Here is a 19026-nt window from a genome sequence, read left to right as displayed (position 1 = left end):
ACTTCATCAAATTTGTAATTTTCTAGTTATAACATATTGTCTCCCTTAGAAACATTCTTGGCTCGGCGCTGATATTCTTAGTGAATGACCAATGGATCACAAGATTAAGGCATATAATATGTTCTACGATAACCATTCTTCATATTATAGAACACAAAATCATGACATATGATAAGTTCTATGATTATCCATTCTTCACACTATAGAAATGATAATGTGAAAATTGTCTATGAAAATCACAGTTCGAGTTGGATAGCTGCTGAAGTACTGGAGGCCTTACAGGCATGTTATATGCAAGAAATGCATATTGAATGTATTTTTTGTCTGGTCCCTCAAAAATAAGCTATACATTCATTATTCAACAACAAACCAGCAATATCAAACTCATTATCAATTTAATATATATATATATATATATATCAAGCTTTAATGATTAGCATGCCCTGATCATTCCTCTAATACTAAATTAGATAAGTTCCTTAACGACTCTTTTTGAGTTTTTCGCTTTGCATTTTGATAACATAAATTCAACAAATATCAGCATTATTAATGTTTAATATTGAGAATATTGTTGAGCATGTTATAAAAAAGTAAACACATTGGATTCCTCCCAAAAAATAAAAAAAAAAAGAAAAAAAAAAGTGAGAAGATTGCATACTGCAGGAGCTGACGTGGCATCACTGACGTCATTACATTTGCACAGGCTATGCAGATTTTCCTTGGAGACTGTTCTGATATTTTGTTAGTCATTGAGAGAGAAAGGGGAATGCGCACTAATTTTGGTGGTTGGCGAAAAATGAAAACGACATGTCTTCGTCTTCGTCCAAAATCAAAGCAGCTAGCTATTTTGTAGTTTATTTATTTCTATGGAGTCTCTATTTTTTATTGCCAAGCCAGAATTTAATTTACATGTACGTTCATGTATGCATTTAAGATCACTATTGTTTAGGGCAACTACTGATAATAAATAGCACTTCCCCACCTTATATTCGAGGGAATCGAATTATAGAATTATTCCCCTTATTATATTACATAAACTTAATTACCATAATTTATATTAATCCCTTAAAAATCTCAAACATATTGATGGAAAATCAGAACAAACAAAATAACACAGATCTTATCAAGGTTCGGCCAAGATAGCCTATGTCCTCGTTGCTCCCACGAGAGCTTCTGATCTCTTATTAATCTTGCAACAATCACAGAGAAAACAACACTTGGACACAATCTGGTTTTCACACAGAAAACACAACCAACCCGAAACCCCTTTCTACACCCTTCCTATTTTGTATATTCAATCTAATTCACTCAGAGATTTTTCACTAAGAAAAATGAACACAATAGAAGAAAATGTAGAACACGAATCTTGGAGCTCCTCTCTCTTTCTCAATCTTGAAGAAAAGCTGGTAATTCTGTTACTTGGCTAGAAGAGGAAGAGTTCTGTGTATATATATTGCACAACAGCTTCAAAACAACGTCGTCCAACTTATTATGAGGAATCACTTAGATTAAGACACGTAGCTTGCAATTATTCAGTTATAATAGGCTTGAAATGACCACTTTGTCCTTCTTTATTACCAAGTAAATGAAACGATGCGTTTTGCCCTTCTGCAACTTAACCATTGAGTATGAGAAGTCACACCAGCTTAAATCCTCTCCAAGTGTTGACCATACTCACCAGAAACCTTGCAAGATTGAATTTGTACATTAAATCTTCACATAACTCCACCTAATCCTCAAATTCAACAAACACAGAAGCTCATCACCATCTCAGCAAGATTTCTTCACAAATTAATCAGCCTGCTCCTATTCGAAGCAGGTTCTTGCAAGTGTTAAACTTGCCAACAGTAAGCACTTTTGTTCCCATATCTGAAGGATTAAACTCTATAGGGATCTTCTCCAATCTGATTATTTTCTGAGCTGTCATATCTCGAATGAAATGATATCTAACTTGAACGTGTTTCGATCTTTCATGAAACACTGGATTTTTACACAAATGTATTGCACTTTGACTATCTGAGTACAAAGTAACCTCCTGCTTGAGTGCTTTAAGCTCTGTCAGTAGCCCTTTAAGCCAAATGGCTTCTTTTGCAGCCTCAGTTGCTGCCATATATTCTGATTCAGTCATTGACAAAGCCACCACAGGCTGTAACTGAGATTTCCAACTTATGCAATTTCCACACAAGGTAAATGCATAAGCGGACATTGACCTTCTCTTGTCCCTATCTCCTGCATAATCAGAATCTAGATATCCATTCAGCTCCACTCCACTTGAATCCCCCTTATAAATCAATCCTTCACTCGCTGTATGTTTCAAATACCTTAGAAGCCATTTTAAAGCTTCCCAATGATCTCGGCCAGGATTTGCCATATATCTACTTAAGACACTAATGGCATGAGCTAAGTCAGGCCTAGTTGAGATCATCACATACATCACTAACCCCACAGCATTAGAATAAGGAACTGCTATCATATCTTCCTTCTCTTGCTCAGTTGATGGGCACTGTTCACTTGATAATTTGAAATGTCCACCAAGAGGTACACTTGTAGGCTTTGCACCTTCCATTGAAAACCTTGAAATTACCTTATGGATATATGAAGATTGCAGTAACTTCATTTCACATCTTGACCTGTTTCTCACTATCTCTATTCCCAAAATCTTCTTGGCTGGTCCAAGATCCTTCATTTCGAACTCTGACTTTAATAAGTTTTTCACAATTTGTATAATTCTGCCATTTAGTCCAGCTAGAAGTATGTCATCTACATGTAACAGTAGATACACTGCTTTATCTATCATAGGATCTTTAAAATATAAACAGCTATCAAAATTACTTCTTTCAAAACCAAATTTCACCACAAATGAGTCAAAACGTTTATACCACTGCCTTGGTGATTGCTTAAGTCCATACAATGACTTCTTAAGCAAGCACACCAAATCTCCACCTTTCCCTTTAATCTCAAAACCTTCAGGCTGCTTCATATATATTATTTCTTCCAATTCACCATGAAGAAAGGCAGTCTTGACATCCATTTGTTCTAATTCCCATTCAAAATGAGTCACTAATGCCAACATGACTCTTATGCTTGTATACTTCACAACCGGTGAGAAAATCTCATTGTAGTCTACTCCTTCCACCTGAGTAAACCCCTTGGCCACTAATCTGACCTTGAACTTCACTGGTTCAGATTTAGATATGCCCACCTTGACCTTGTAGATCCATTTACAATCTACAACTCTTTGATTTGTTGGTGTTGGTACTAGGTCCCAAGTTCTGTTCTTATGAAGAGATTCCATTTCCTCCTTCATGGCTCCCTTCCATTTTGCTAATTCCTTAGATTTCACTGCTTCTTTGTAACTCCTTGGCTCATTATCAGTGAGCTCTTCGAATGCCACCAAGGCATAAGCTATGTAGTCTGCATAATCGTACTTCCTGTTTGGTTTCACTTTCCTCGTAGCTCTATCTCTTGTCAGCAAATAGCCAGGTGATGCTATATTTTTGTTTCTTGTACTTGGTGATTGCTGTTGGGTGTGATCATCTTCAGAATCTTCATCAGACTGAGCAGGTGTTAGTTTTTCTGGTTCATCACCTCTTGCAAGTTCATTTACTCCTGAAGTTGGCCTTTCATTTAAATCTTCACTATCTTGGTTTTCCACCTCAGGAAACAAATTTAAACTTCTTGTCTCCACTTTGTTGCTCATTTCATTACCTGCATTGTTAGAATCTTTGCAAGGCATAAAATTTTCATCAAAAATGACATCTCTGCTAATAATGACTTTAAAACCTTTACTTTCTCTATCCCAAAGCCTATAGCCTTTAATTCCCTGAGGGTAGCCTAAGAAAATACATTTCAAACTCCTAGGCTCAAGTTTCCCTTCAGATTGATGGACATATGCAGCACAACCAAAAATCCTCAACTTGCCATAATCAGGCTTCTTACCAAGCCACATTTGTTCAGGAGTTCTAAAATTTAAAGCTATAGAAGGTGACAAGTTCACCAAATACATGGCTGTCATAACAGCCTCACCCCAAAACAGCTTAGGTAACCTAGATGACATTAGCATGCATCTTACCTTATCGAGTAAGGTTCTATTCATTCTTTCAGCCACATCATTTTGCTGTGGTGTGTATTTCACAGTTCTATGCCTTAAAATACCATTTGACTTGCAAAAGTCATCAAATTCTCTATTGCAAAACTCAAGACCATTGTCTGTTCTTAAAATGTTAACAGTTTTGCTGGTTTGATTTTCAACCAGCAATTTCCACTCTTTAAACCTTGAAAAAACCTCATCTTTAGTCTTAAACAAGTATATCCAGACTTTTCTAGAATAATCATCAATTATAGACAAAAAATATCTATTTCCACTCTGTGTTTGCACCCAAGCAGATCCCCACAAATCAGCATGAACATAGTCTAAGACAGATTTGGCCCTATTTGAGCTCAAATTAAAACTGAGCCTGTGTTGTTTGCCTAAAATGCAGGTTTCACAAGACTCTAAATTACTGACTACATCCTTATCAAAAACATTTTGTTTATTCAAGTAATACAGGCCTTTTTCAATAATGTGGCATAATCTCTTACGCCACAAAGTAGTTTTATCAGCAATTGAACTTATAGAAGCACTACTCGAATTGACTAATGTCTTACCAAGTGAGACATATAGGCCATTTTTATTCTGACCCTTCATTACTACAAGTGATCCTTTTGTCACTTTCATGACACCATTCTCAGTTTTACAGGACAAACCAGATTCATCTAACATGCCAATAGAAATCAAATTTCTCTTCAAATCAGGTAGATGCCTTACTGCAGTAAGAGTCTTAATGGTACCATCTACTAACTGTAGCTGCACATTACGAATGCCAGTTACTGAACAAGATTGATTATTGCCTAACAAAATTTGGCCACCATCACACTTAGTATATGAGTTGAAACAACTCAAATCAGGACACATGTGGAAAGAGCAGCCAGAATCCAACACCCATTCAGTGTGATTTTGGCTTGTGGACACTACCAAGACTTCTGCAGGTTCTAAACCAGTGTAGGCCACTGCTAGATCTCCAGATTCTTGACTCTTTTCTTTCTCATCTTTCTTCTTCTTAAAACAATTTTTAATAATGTGTCCCTCTCTCTTACAGTAATAGCACCTCCTACCCCTAGTTCTAGATTTAGACCTGAAATTCTCCCTAGACTTACTCCTGTGGTCACCATGACCCCAACTTCGAGTAGCATTCCTACCCTTCACAGTATGTCCTTCACCTTTGGATTCAGACTTCAATTCCAAGTCTCTAGATCTAAGGGTACTTACAACAGTATCTAAGGTCAAGGAGTCCCTACCATACTTAATGGCATTCTTTACTTCTCTATAAATTTCAGGCAATGAGTTTAATAAGATCACACCATGATGTTCATCATCAAAAGTAACCTTACAATTTGTAAGGCTTAAGATTAAACGATTAAAAGCATCAAGATTTGTGTCTAAATCCTTATAAGTATCCATCTTAAAGCCGAAAAATTGCTCAAGTAAAAGAGTTATATCAGTTAAGGATCTTACCAAGTAAAGCTGTTCAAGCTTTTGCCACATTTGAGAAGTAGTACTTACATCATCGACTTGCCTTAAAACACTATCAGAGAGGTGCAATATAATTGTGCTCATTGCAATCTCATCAATCTCATGCTTCTTTTCATTAATAACATCAGCAGCATAAGTTCCATCAATTGCCTTAGCCACCTTCATCTGCAACAATACTGCTCTCATTTTCTTGTGCCACAGCAAGAAATCTCCTTTGCCATTGAAAACATCAATTTCCAATTTTGTAGACATTCTTGACTTCTCAGAAAATTGAAAACCCTCACAAAGATGATTCTCACAGAAAATCTAAAAACCAAGAATCAAGAACACTTAACCAAGCTCTAATACCACTGATGGAAAATCAAAACAAACAAAACAACACAGATCTTATCAAGGTTCGGCCAAGATAGCCTACATCCTCGTTGCTCCGGCGAGAGCTTCTAATCTCTTATTAATCTTGCAACAATCACAGAGAAAACAACACTTTGACACAATCTGGTTTTCACACAGAAAACACAACCAACCCCGAAGCCCCTTTCTACACCCTTCCTATTTTGTATATTCAATCTAATTCACTCAGAGATTTTTCACTAAGAAAAATGAACAGATTAGAAGAAAATGTAGAACATGAATCTTGGAGCTCCTCTCTCTTTCTCAATCTTGAAGAAAAGCTGGTATTTCTATTACTTGGCTCGAAGAGGAAGAGTTCTGTGTATATATATTGCATAACAGCTTCAAAACGACGTCATCCAACTTATTATGAGGAATCACTTAGATTAAAACACGTAGCTTGCAGTTATTCAGTTATAGTAGGCTTGAAATGACCACTTTGTCCTTCTTTATTTCCAAGTAAATGAAACGATGCGTTTTGCCCTTCTGCAACTTAACCATCGAGTTTGAGAAGTCACACCAGCTTAAATACTCTCCAAGTGTTGACCATACTCACCAGAAACCTTGCAAGATTGAATTTTTGGATTAAATCTTCACACATATGATAAACGATTGATGATTTTGGTCTCAAAATCATGATATATATTTTAAGTAGAGAGCAGCTACGAAACAGAACCAGCCATGATGATTTTAAACCAATTGCAATGTCTATGATTGTAAAACAAGAAAAGTTTATAAAAAATAAAGAAAAATAAAGAAAAATAAAAATTACCACAGCACTAGCTAGCCTCCCTTCATGATTAATGGGGGGAAAAAGATCAGGCAAAACTTTTGAATTTTGACTTACATTTTAAAATTATGAGTGAAGTTTGATGTCATGTATGATTAACATCATCTTCTAGGGTATTTTTTGGGCAAATACGTTTCTATGGAAAAATAAAACCAATGGTACCAAATTACTTTTCTTGATAGAAGCTTTTGCAAATCTTGTAACTTGGGTTTATGGAATAACTAGGTTTCAAAGAAGAATAACGGTTATGCAATTAGGCATATGATTAAAATGAATTCATATGGTATATTTGTGTGAAATTTTGTCTTAATTAACCCACTTCACTAACCTCTCCCCACCCTCCATGGATAATTAAGAAAATTAATATTGAAAGAAAATCCTTTTAACCATGTGAAAATTGAAATAGATTTGATCTATTTGAAACTATTTCCAATTTATAATAAAAGACATGATAAAATGGCAAGTATCTTACCCCATTCCTAACTAGTTGTTTCAATTTTAATTTTATTAATTAAGGTATATACAACTTATTAGTTCACCGATGTCTTCCATTATAAGTTAAACAATTCCTCATGAGAATAATTGTATGTGTGTGTGTATAATTTGAATCAACCATGCTGGCTATACATTTACAATTTACACCAAGATGAATTTTACGTACAAGAATATGAATAATCTAAGGGTAAAAAGTTTAATCAAAGCAAATAGAAAAATATGACCACCGAAGAATCAAAGATGTTGAAATAGTTAATTTACTTGAAGTAAAATTCACAGATTTTGCTTCTTTTAAACTTCTTACTGTATGTCTATGGCTAGTTCACACACTCCTGAAACACAAAAGAAAAAGCAAAGAAAAAAGAAGAAAGAAAAAAGAAAAGAAAAACATAATAACTGATGGCCCCAAACCTAAGGACTACAGTTTGATTTCTATTTGAAATAGAAGCAGTGACAAGAAATGGAAGAAACGCAATTCTACTTTATACATGTTATCTGTTCAATTGATTTATTAGCAGGTCACATGGTTAAGTTCTGTTTGGTTATAAAAAATGTGAATCATATGTTTTCCCTTCAATTTCATGCACAATCCTTTTCTTCTTATCTACGATCTTTTTACTCGAACTAGCAAACTCAATTAAAGTCAAGAATTAAGGACCAAAATATATGGGCTTATATTTATAGCAATCTGTCTTTATTAATCAAAACAAAGAGACAAATTAGTACAGGACCCAATTAACATGTGCAGCTTACGGACATACACAAAAATATGTACATATATATAGAAGCGGTAATGTTTTCCTTGATTCTGAATCTGAATTTAACTATTTCAGAATACTAAAACCACAATTTTTAAGGTGATCTAGATCTAAGGACAACCATTTGAGTTTCTAGCTTTGGCTTTTGGCTATATAAAAAAAACAATCACAAGCTTGCACGATGAATTAGACTTAGTGATCTATGTTGAATCAAAAAGCAATAAAAAAGCAATCACTGGTTTGCAAAAATTGCCAATTCACAGTTTTTGTTTCTTTAATTTCTTACCGTAGTAGCTAGTTCACACACTCCTAAAACCCGAAAGAAAAAGAAAAAAGAAATACAGATTAGCTAATGTACCCAAACTGAAGGAGAACAGTTTGATTTATATGGAAATAAAAGCAGGGACGATGGAAGATATAATAATAATACTAATAATACAGAAACACATAATTTTTTTTTATATTATATATTAGCTATTCAATTGATTTATTAGCAGCTCACGTAGCTTAAGCTCTGTTTGGTTAGAAAATAGAAGAAATCAAATGTAATGTGATTCTTATGTTTTCCCTTCATGCACAATCTGTTTATTCTTCTCTTTCTTCCATTTCTTTACTCTAAACGAGGAACTCAATCGAGGTCAAGAACTAATTAGGACCAAAATATGTGTATACATTTTAAAGCAATCTGTCTTTATTAATCAGCAAAGATAAAAATCAGTAAAGCAATCAATAGCTTGAGAAAATGCTTTTCAGTATAACAAGTCTCCTGCATCAAAGATGCCCACAGCATCAAGATCCATATTTCCTCCATGCAAATAAACGACTGGTGTTATCAAGGTTTAGACATATAATAAGTTATAAAATTGATCTATTCCACACTATCAAAATCATAATGTGAGAATAGTCAATTTTGCATCCTTATATTCTACACTGGCATCACTTCCAAAGCTCAAATTTGTTATGCTCAACTTCCCTCTCTGGTTGTTCAATTCCTTTAGTTCGTTAAGCTGACCTGCCTCATTGTGTTTAGAAGCACAACCAATGCCCCTGTATGGTACAAATTCCTTTACAAGTGCAAAGGTTAGTCAATTGTTCCAGCCCACTCGGCATACGAGTCAAAATAAAACATTGATAATTGTCAAGATGCCTGGGATTGACTAGCTTTCTCAAGTCTTTTGGCAATTCTACTAAATGACTACAACCTGGTAGTATCAGTGTTTGCAGATTCTGCTGCTTGGTAATAGAATCTGGTACTGTTTTGATGTGGTTATTTATAGAAAGATCAATATACCTTAAATGCTTCAATTTACCAATAGAACTTGGCATTGTTGTATTCCACAAACTGTGAAGACCTAATGTGCCTAACAACTTCGAACCTAAAACAATTACATCCCATTCCAGCCTGGTTAAGTTACTTGAATTCCACGATTCCTGAAAAAGAATTGTCCGAATCTTATTTTTTGGGAAAAAGCAAAAAAGTTAGAATTTTTCTTACATGAAAATCAAAATATGCATGCCGGGTTCTTTCATCAATATTTTCTTCAACAGGACGTAGCATAGCACAACTCTGTTCCTGCTACTTGTACTGTAAGATCGTGCATGAGGGCGTGCATTTTGCATTCTAACCCATCAAAGCTTTCTTGTACGTCTTGAAAAAATGATCCCCAACGTAAATCCTTAAAATACTCATACCCCCCCTTCCTGCAATGATTTAACTGAAATTGATGATTTAATAGATCTTGTGCCATCCACAATTTTATTAACTGGTCAACTTTAATACCGATGATCTTTTGGAAGTAATCTAAAATAGGCAAAAGAAAATCAATAATTGACGGAATGGATATGTGCTGTCTTTTCAGTACCTGTTTATAGATATCATAAAGATGCTATATGATTGAACGGAACTCAAAAATGGAATATTTTTTCACAATCGAAAATTAGTGAAGATATTTCAATTTCCATGCCATCAGTGGTATAGCACTATGTGTTTTTATAAGCAGGATACATCTTTATAGAGTCTATATATCTTTTTTCAACAACGCAAAAATCAAACCCATATCAATCATATCTAATAATCTGATTGCTTTGGTGTCTTTTTTTAATTTTGCACGAAAAATATTGGTTGTGTTTCACAGCCAATACAAAAGACAGAGGTTTCAATTATGAGAGGAAAAAGCTAGATGATTATGTTAGAGTTAGTGACCCGAATTCTTGATGACCCGACCCGAAAAGCTCGCGGTGCGACCCATTTTGCGGCTGTAATTGGGGTTTTAGGGTATAGCGCAGTTTTTCTCACCTTTGTACCAATCTTTCGATATTGGATTTGCTTCTCCCTGCCCGTGGTTTTTCCCGTCAAGGGTTTCCACGTAAATTGTGTGTTTGTTCTTCGTTTTCTTTGTTTCCGTTGCTATTTGTTTTTCTCCCAATTCCGTAACAGATTATTTATTAGCAAAAGAAAAACAGAAAACAAAAAAGGCTATATTATTAAAGATATGCTTCTCAAAACTCACATCTATATTTGGGAAAATAATAAGAGAAGTTATATTGTTTGTAAAATGATTAAAAAAAAAAAAAACCTCGTCTATTTTTCTCTCCCTGAATTAGTGTGTGGAGCACTGGGGCAATCTTTATCAGGCGTATTTGATACCAAAAGTAGCATTCATAAGTTAGGCCTCTAATGGTCTTTTAAGTCTAATGTTATCTTGAAAACTGTTAGAGAAAAATATAAATGAAATGAAAGCCCACCTCCCATCAGCTTAAGTTTTTCAGATAAATAATAGTTTAACTTGGTATCAGAGCCAGAGATCCAAAAAGTCCTGAGTTCAAAATTCAACAACTCTACCCAAAATAAAAATATATATATATATATATATAAACAAATGTAAGGACCCAGAAAAACCCAAAAGAGATGGGTCTATATTTAAGGGGGAGTGTTAGAGAAAAATATAAATGAAATAAAAACTTACCTCCCATCAGCTTAAGCTTTTGGGATAAATGGTATTTCAACTTTGATAAATAAACACGTATCCTAGCTGATGTGTCACTAGATAATACCAAAGGGTAACTCACGTATAATCTGGTTAGATAAGTGACCCATCCTATTGTACCTATCCTATGTTGATATTAGCTTCAAATGAGGATAAGTAGGGGTGTGGTGTTATCAGCTTTCCTGTATATATACTTACACTGCAAGTCAATAAAATAAGGCCTTTAATATTTTATATCTTTAGTTAATAAAACTTTCATGGTATCAGAGCCTATCCTTTAAGGAGACTCAACCGAGTTCTTTGTTTCGATCTAAATGGCTACGTCATCCTTCACCTCCTCTGCAGTTGTTCCTTTACCAAATATTCCTTCTTTTTCTGACATTACATTGCCAAACTACTCTTTTCCTTTTCATCTAGCAACACATAACTACATTATCTAGCATTCTCAATTCTTACCTTCGATCATAGGATGCAACATTGAAAATTTTGTCGATGGAAGCCTTCCAATCCCGCCACTCACAACAGTTGCAAATGTCACAAATAATGGTGAACCAGTGTAGACGGTGGTTTCTTATCCAGTATATCTGCAGTGGCGTAGGATTGATCAAGCACTGGTTGGATGGATTTTATCTTCTATTACTCCAGAAATACACACACAAATAACCAAAGCATCTAATTCCATCACTGCTCATCAGCTTTGGCTCTCACTGGAACGACTTTTTGACAGTCAATCAAAAGCAAAAATAATGCAACTGAAAATTCAATTTCAGACTACGAAAAAGGACTCCTTATCAATTAATTCTTATTTTTCTAAAATGAAAAATATTGCTGATTCTTTAACAAAGACTAGTCTACCTGTTTCAAATGACGATTTCATTATGCAAGTCCTTGCTGGGTTACCTCTTGATTATGATGCAGTTGTTGCAAACATAAATTCCAGCCATATTATCAGAGTAGAAGAGGTACTCTCACTTCTCTTGAACCAAGAGGTTCGTATTCAACAAGCTACACCATCTAAAATTATCTCTGCTCCTATTTCTAACAAGCACCAGAAGAAAGCGGGCTCTTTAATAAGTTCTTATCAATCTCGTCGAAACAATAATCAAAATCATGGTCCAAACACAACTGGACAGCAGCCAGCTCGAGGAAATCAATCTGCCCGAGGACGTGGCAAAGGCCGAGGAAGAATCATTACTTCTAACAACCGAGTCTATTGTCAAATTTGCAAAATTGCAGGTCATACTGCAGATAGATGCTGGTATTGGTTTGATGACACTTACATGAACCAAAATACTCCCAACGCATTTTATGTATCCTTTGATCTTCCTCCCAATCTTGAATGGCTACTTGACAATGGTGCAACCAATCACATTACCATAGATCCTTCCAACCTAACTAAAAGGAACGAGTATCTCGGTAATGACAAATTAGTCATAGGTAACGGCCAAGGTTTACACATCTCTCAAACTGGGTGTTCTGTTTTTTATACTCCTGCTGGAAAAATCAAGTTAAATAATATGCTATATGTCCCAAAAATCACAAAAAATTTATTAAGTATCTCTAAATTGACCAGTGATAACAATGTTATCGTAGAATTTACTAATCAGTTTGTTTTTGTGAAGGACAAGGATACGAAGAGAGTGCTTCTCAGAGGCTTGCTTAAAGATGGACTCTATCAGCTTCTTCTACCAAAAAATTTAAATAATTTTCCTAGGACTTTTATTTCATACTTTAATAGTGTTTCAGGACCTTTTTCGTGTTATCATTCGGATTTACCTTTACATAAATTGTGGCACTACCGGTTAGGCCATTCCAATTCTATTATCATGAATAAAGTTGCTTCTCAATGCCACAATTCGTTTACTATCAATCCTTCCTGTGAGTTTTTTTGTTCTTCATGTCAACTTGGAAAAAATAAAAGATTATATGCTCCTCCATCATCTACTGTTAGTACTGAACCTTTACAATTAATATTTTATGATGTGTGGGGACCGGCCCCCATTGAATCACCAAAAGGATATAAAATACTATTTATTATTTGTTGATGATTTTTCTAGATTTTCTTGAATCTTCCCTATGAAATTTAAACTCTGAAGTTACGAATATTTTTCTCTACTTTAAAAAAATGGTTGAAAATTTAATAAACAAAAAAATAAAAAGTTTTCAATCTGACTGGGGAGGTGAATTTCACCCATTCCGACCTATATTACAAAATTTCGGTATAATCTTTCAACATCCCTGTCCTCATAACCATAATCAAAAGGGTCGTGTAGAGAGAAAACATCGGCATATCACAGAAACTGCTCTGTCTCTTCTTGCTCAAAGTTCCATGCCTTTTCACCACCGGTGGAATGCATGTTCTACTGCCACTTTCTTAATAAACCGCCTACCAACCAAAGTTCTCAATTATCAATCCCCTCTTACCAAATTATTTAATAAAACTTTTGACTACTCCTTTTTAAAAAGTTTTGGATATAAATGTTTCCCTTTTTTAATGCCCTATCATTTTAAAAAGTTTAGCTTTCATTTTGAACGTTGTATCTTTATAGGCTATAGCTTCTCCCATAACGGCTATAAGTGTCAAAGCCTCAGTAATGGAAAAGTTTACATATCTCCAAATGTCATATTTAATGAGAATTGTTATCCTTTTGCTACAAAGGCTGGGCCCCACCCTTATGAAACTATACAAAAGTCTTCACCTAACCCATGTTCTATACCTCTGTCTTTTTCTTTTTTGCAGGACAAGAACTGTGTGGTCCCATTAGAGTCCACTTTAACCTTCTAGAGTAGAACTTCTTCTAACTTGTCTAGGAGCAAAACTACTGATGTGATAGATTCCTACTCCCACACTCCTTTTCACTTGTTGTCACAACCAGTGGATACCCCATCTACACCACGGTCCACCACGCAATCTCCTGTTCCCAATACCGTGGCTCACTCACCAACAGATTCCATAACTCACACCTTATAGATTCTCAAAAATACAGCACCCACAATTGATTTGGTTGACAGCCATGCTACTAGTTCTGAAGTCAAATCTAGCCATTCACCATCAGTTCCTTATTCTGTGCAACCAACACACCCAATGGTCACTCATGCAAAGGTAGGGATCTTTAAACCCAAGCTTTTTTCGACTATAGTACAACCAGCATCCCTTTTTGTTGAACCAATAACTGCCGCATCTGCACTCCTCTACCTAGAATGGAAAATTGGAATGGACAAGGAGTTCACGGCTTTACAAGACAATCGCACATGGACCTTAGTTCCTTCTCAACCAAGTCAAAGGTTAGTAGGAAACAAATGGATTTTCAAAATCAAATGGAATCCTAATGGTTCAATATTATGATATAAGGCTTGACTTGTAGCGAAGGGCTTCCATAAAAAACTAAGGTTAGACATCAAAGAAACATTTAGTCCAGTGATAAAACCTTCTACTATTCGGGTTGTGCTGACTATTGATCTTTCTCGAAACTGGAATATTCGTCAAATTGATGTCAACAATGCATTTCTTAATGACCTCATTACTGAAGATGTCTATATGAAACAACCTGACGGTTTCGTTGATCCGACAAATCCTATAGCTGTCTGCAAGTTATATCGTTCCTTATATGGCCTTCGTCAAGCGCCACGGGCGTGGTACGATTAGCTACGTCGTACATTAACTGCATGGGGTTTCTCCAACTCCAAAATGGACTCTTTGCTATTTCTCCTTCACTGTTCTGTCGGAGTTCTGTGGGTGTTGGTGTACGTGGATGACATCATTGTCATAGGTAACAAAAAGCAGCTTACCACTCAGTTATCACCAAGTTGGACAGCACCTTCTCTCTCAAAGATTTGGGTTCACTGAGTTATTTTTTGGACATCGAAGTACATCGGACGAACCTTAGGTTACACCTCTCATAAGCAGCATATATCAATGAAGTGCTTACTTGGACCAACATGGCTAGCTGTAAGTCTAGTCCTTCCCCAGCCAGCTCATCCACTCATCTTGGTGCCACAATCGATCATCCATTTTATGATGTTTCTCTATATCGCAGTACCATTGGCATGCTTCAGTATCTAACCATCACAAGACCCGAAATCTCCTATATTGTTAATAAACTTAGTCAATACATGCATAAACCCACAGATGCACACTGGACTGCCTGTAAAAAAATACTTCGCTATCTGCAGGGCACTAAGCATTTTGGACTTTTACTTCGCCCATCTAACCACTTGACAATATCAGGATTCACTGATGCCGATTGGGCTTCTAACATCTATGACAAGAAGTCAACAGGTGGTTACTGCATATATCTTGGTGACTCGCTCGTCTATTGGTCATCCAAAAAACAGAATGTAGTTGCTCGATCCAGCACGAAGTCAAAGTATCGTGCCCTTGCCCATGGTGCGGCAGAAGTATCGTGGCTACAACAACTCCTGCATGAGCTCAACATGGTATCTTCTACAACGCCAGTTATTTGGTGTGATAATATGAGTACAGGTGCTTTGGCAGCCAATCCAGTGTTCCATCAGAGAACGAAACATGTTGAAATCGATGTTCACTTTGTCCGTGACAAGGTTCTTCAACGTAGTTTAGATGTTCGTTACATTTCAACAGTTGATCAAGTTGCTGACATTTTAACAAAGACTCTGCCAACTATCCGGTTTCAACAACTTCGAGCTAAGCTTAATGTGGTTCCACCCACGTTCAACTTGCGGGGGTATGATAGATAAACACGTATCCTAGCTGATGTGTCACTAGATAATACCAAAGGGTAACTCACGTGTAATCTGGTTAGATAAGTGACCCATCCTGTTGTACATATCCTATGTTGATATTAGCGTTAGATAAGGATGAGTAGGGGTGTGGTGTTATCAACTTTCCTGTATATATACTTACGCTGCAAGTCAATAAAGTAAGGCCTTTAATATTTTATATCTTTAGTTAATAAAACTTTCAAAAACAAAGATAATATTTATATAATATATAAAGGAGATTTAAACGTTTAGTTTAATTATATATCATCTTTTATTTCTTTTTCTTTTTCTTAGATACATATATATATATATATATATAATAGTGAAGGAGGAGATAAAGAGTGTTGGTTTTAATACCAATCCTAAATGCACTTGGCAATGCTTAGGCAGGTGACATTCAGTTGGATTGGGGCATACCATCTCTTCTCTTGCAGCTTGAATTAAAATAGCATTTTATGTTCCTATATAATTTGATGACAGATAATGATTGTTTATAAGGGCCCTTTCATTTGGCCTCAGCCTACTTTTATCATAAAAAAATATTGACTTTTCTATGGGCATTGATGAAGAAGCTTGTAGTTGGATGATTAAGTGATAAGGTTGTAAAGCTATAAGATTGTAATAAAGTAAGGAAGAAAAAGAATATGGCTGAGCCAATCTAGATGTGCAATAACTTGGGGCCGTATTAACCATCTCTACAATTTCTGCATAAAAAAAGACAAGCATGTTCCAATTCTTAAAGCCTTGGTGTAGATGAACCTATTGAGGATTATGAAAGATGTATTTTGAACCTTGAAAGCAATGTAAGTCTAGCATGTGAGAAATTTTAATATCTGGCATTGATAAGCAAGCAGTAAAATCAATTAGTGACATATCAAACTGACAAGTTTCTTAAGTAATTTTTTTGAGGTTTTCTAAATTAAGAACATGATCAAATTAAACTTCAATATCATATATGAATCAATGCATATAAGAGCATTTTATATACCAAAGCTGGTTGGTTTATTTGGAAACGTAGAAATTGACATCTCTTTGGACAAAAGCAGTTGAACCCATTAGCACAAGTAAAACTGCTCCGTATTGCAACTCTAGAATTTGTTAATGAAAAAGCAAGTATATCCTTGGTTCTGGTACAACAAAGGTCTGCTTACGAAAGTGAGAGTGTTTGTCAAGAAAAGTTGTATGCCTCTTGGGAAGCTAGATGACAGAAAGCAGCAATTGGAGTAGTAGATAGAGATAAAAGGGACAACATTCTCTTTTGGCTGTGGTGTTTGGAACAGAGTCACTCAGCTCTCATAGGAAGCTCAGGCAGTTACCATGCTTTTCTCATGACCAAAGACCTGAGGCTTCAAAGGTTCTGCAAGATGGAGGCTTTTCCTCTGCTGCATCAGTTTGTCACACCAACTTGATTGGCAAATAAATATGAAATCTTGAGTAGTAGCAAGATGTGGAAGAGGAAGTTTTACCTCTGTTACCGGGAAGCTATAAATCCAATCCCCATGATCTTAGCAGCCTTTCACTGATGAATTTTCTTCTTTGTCCGATCTGTAGTTCAGGTTTTCTAGTCTTTCACAGTTTGAATTAAGCTTATTTTAATCAACAATAGAAAATAAAAGCTTGTTTATGCTTTGTGTTTACCATATATGGCTGTGTCAAGTTTGACTGCTTCTATAAAACCTAGTTTGAGATCAAAATAACAAATTAAAATGGAAAGCATACAATGAAATGCATGCTTAATGGAAAATTTATATAACAAAATCAGGAAATGCATATAATTACCTTTTAATGCTTGTCTTTTTGCAACATGGCAAAGTTTAAAAAGGAGCTAAGGATTGTTTTTCCCCTCTTTCTGTATTTATTTCTACTTTGTTCATGTCCTGAGCGTAGAAATAACTGAAGAAAATGAAGTTACCGCCACAACACTGACATTCATTTGCAGCACATCTGGGGTACTTGAAGAAAGTTCTTAAGGTTTTTCCACTTTGGTCCTGCTGATAGAAGTAAAAGATCTTGAAAATTTCTTCATACAACAAAAAGAAAGCAATTAAGATGACAACTAAAAAGTCCTAATAAGGGATAATTGAGTTAGATACCTGAAAAAGTAGAGGCTTGTGAATCATCTGCGGAAAACAAAAGCAAGTATGGGATGTGAGCAATCTTCACCTTTTTCCCTTTGACATCTCCCAGATAAGATGGGATAGTTCCAAATAGCCAATGTCTGTAACAAATTGATACTTCATATTCCTTCAAGTAGTGATGCCAAAATGGGGCAATATGAAATATGAAGTTCTTTAAGTGATGAGAGATTGCTGATGCACTCGGGAATAGCAATCAAACTGTTACAGCCTTCAATTTGGAGTTCTTCTAAGGTGGTAACATGTTGAAGACCTTCTGGAAGAGATTCCAGTTGTGGAAGCTTTACCAAGTAAAGATAACGAAGGCTTTTAAGGGCTTGCCACATAATTATATCAGCATTGGACATGTCAAGCTCCTTGCACTTTTCAATATGCAAAAACTGAAGTGTGACTAGATGTTGAATACCAGGGGACAAATACTTTAATTCAGTGCACTTCTTAATCTTTAGATACTTGAGAGAATAGAGGCTTTTTAGCCAACTTGGCAGAGATTGAAAATCATCAATATTATAAAGACCTACACTTTTCAAACTGAAGATCATAGAAGAGATGAAGTAAGAAGTGCAGAACAATTTGAAGATGATGTTTCTTCTACTGTTTCATGAGTTTTTGGCGTTGTAATGCTTATCATTGTTTGATGGAATGGCTTCTAAAAAATATTTTCCAGTGATAGGCTTTTGATAGATGTGGAAAGTGGCATGAACTTTGACCTAGGGCAGTTCTCAATATATAATGAAGAAAGACAGGGAAATTGAAGGAACATGCAATTATCTGCATTCAATGGTATCATTTTTGTGCCAAAACATGTGTCTTCTTCACCAGCAGTTCCATCCTTCCACCATCCTTTAAGATTAGGCAATTCTTTAAGGATGACTTGTTCCAAGGGTGGCAAAGATGCTACTATGGATGACGAGAATGATTCATTAGAAATATACTCCATGGGAGGCAAGTCGTGCAACCTTAATGACTTCAGAGAAGGGAACTGATCCAATGGAGGTAGGCTTTGGCATTTCGTACATTTCCATAAAGAGAACGTGACAAGTTATCTAAGTGAAGGAAGCCAACCTGAAAACCTAACACCTCCATAGTGCCATAAACGGGCTGGAGGCCTTCCAATATCATTTCGTAATCAATAGTTTCCATCACATCAACATTACCA

The 19026-nt window shown here is 35.6% G+C and overlaps 1 long non-coding RNA gene across 2 annotated transcripts; it reads right to left on the bottom strand.

Annotated features, from left to right (window-relative positions):
- Positions 1–16665: 16665 nt before the first annotated feature.
- On the bottom strand, positions 16666–17892 carry LOC125422484 (uncharacterized). Of its 2 annotated transcripts, none has more exons than XR_007241181.2 (3): positions 17826–17892; positions 17512–17723; positions 16666–17409 (listed from the first exon to the last, which is right to left on the bottom strand). It is a non-coding gene; the product is annotated as an uncharacterized LOC125422484 (long non-coding RNA). The 2 variants fall into 2 exon arrangements; XR_009635568.1 differs by having other exon boundaries at positions 17512–17720.
- Positions 17893–19026: the final 1134 nt, after the last annotated feature.

This window comes from Ziziphus jujuba, chromosome 2 (genome assembly GCF_031755915.1).
Source record: "Ziziphus jujuba cultivar Dongzao chromosome 2, ASM3175591v1".
Classification (NCBI taxonomy): Eukaryota; Viridiplantae; Streptophyta; class Magnoliopsida; order Rosales; family Rhamnaceae; genus Ziziphus; species Ziziphus jujuba.
The sequence above is the reverse complement of the archived record's forward strand: the minus strand, read 5'-3'. Positions and strand labels throughout refer to the sequence as shown.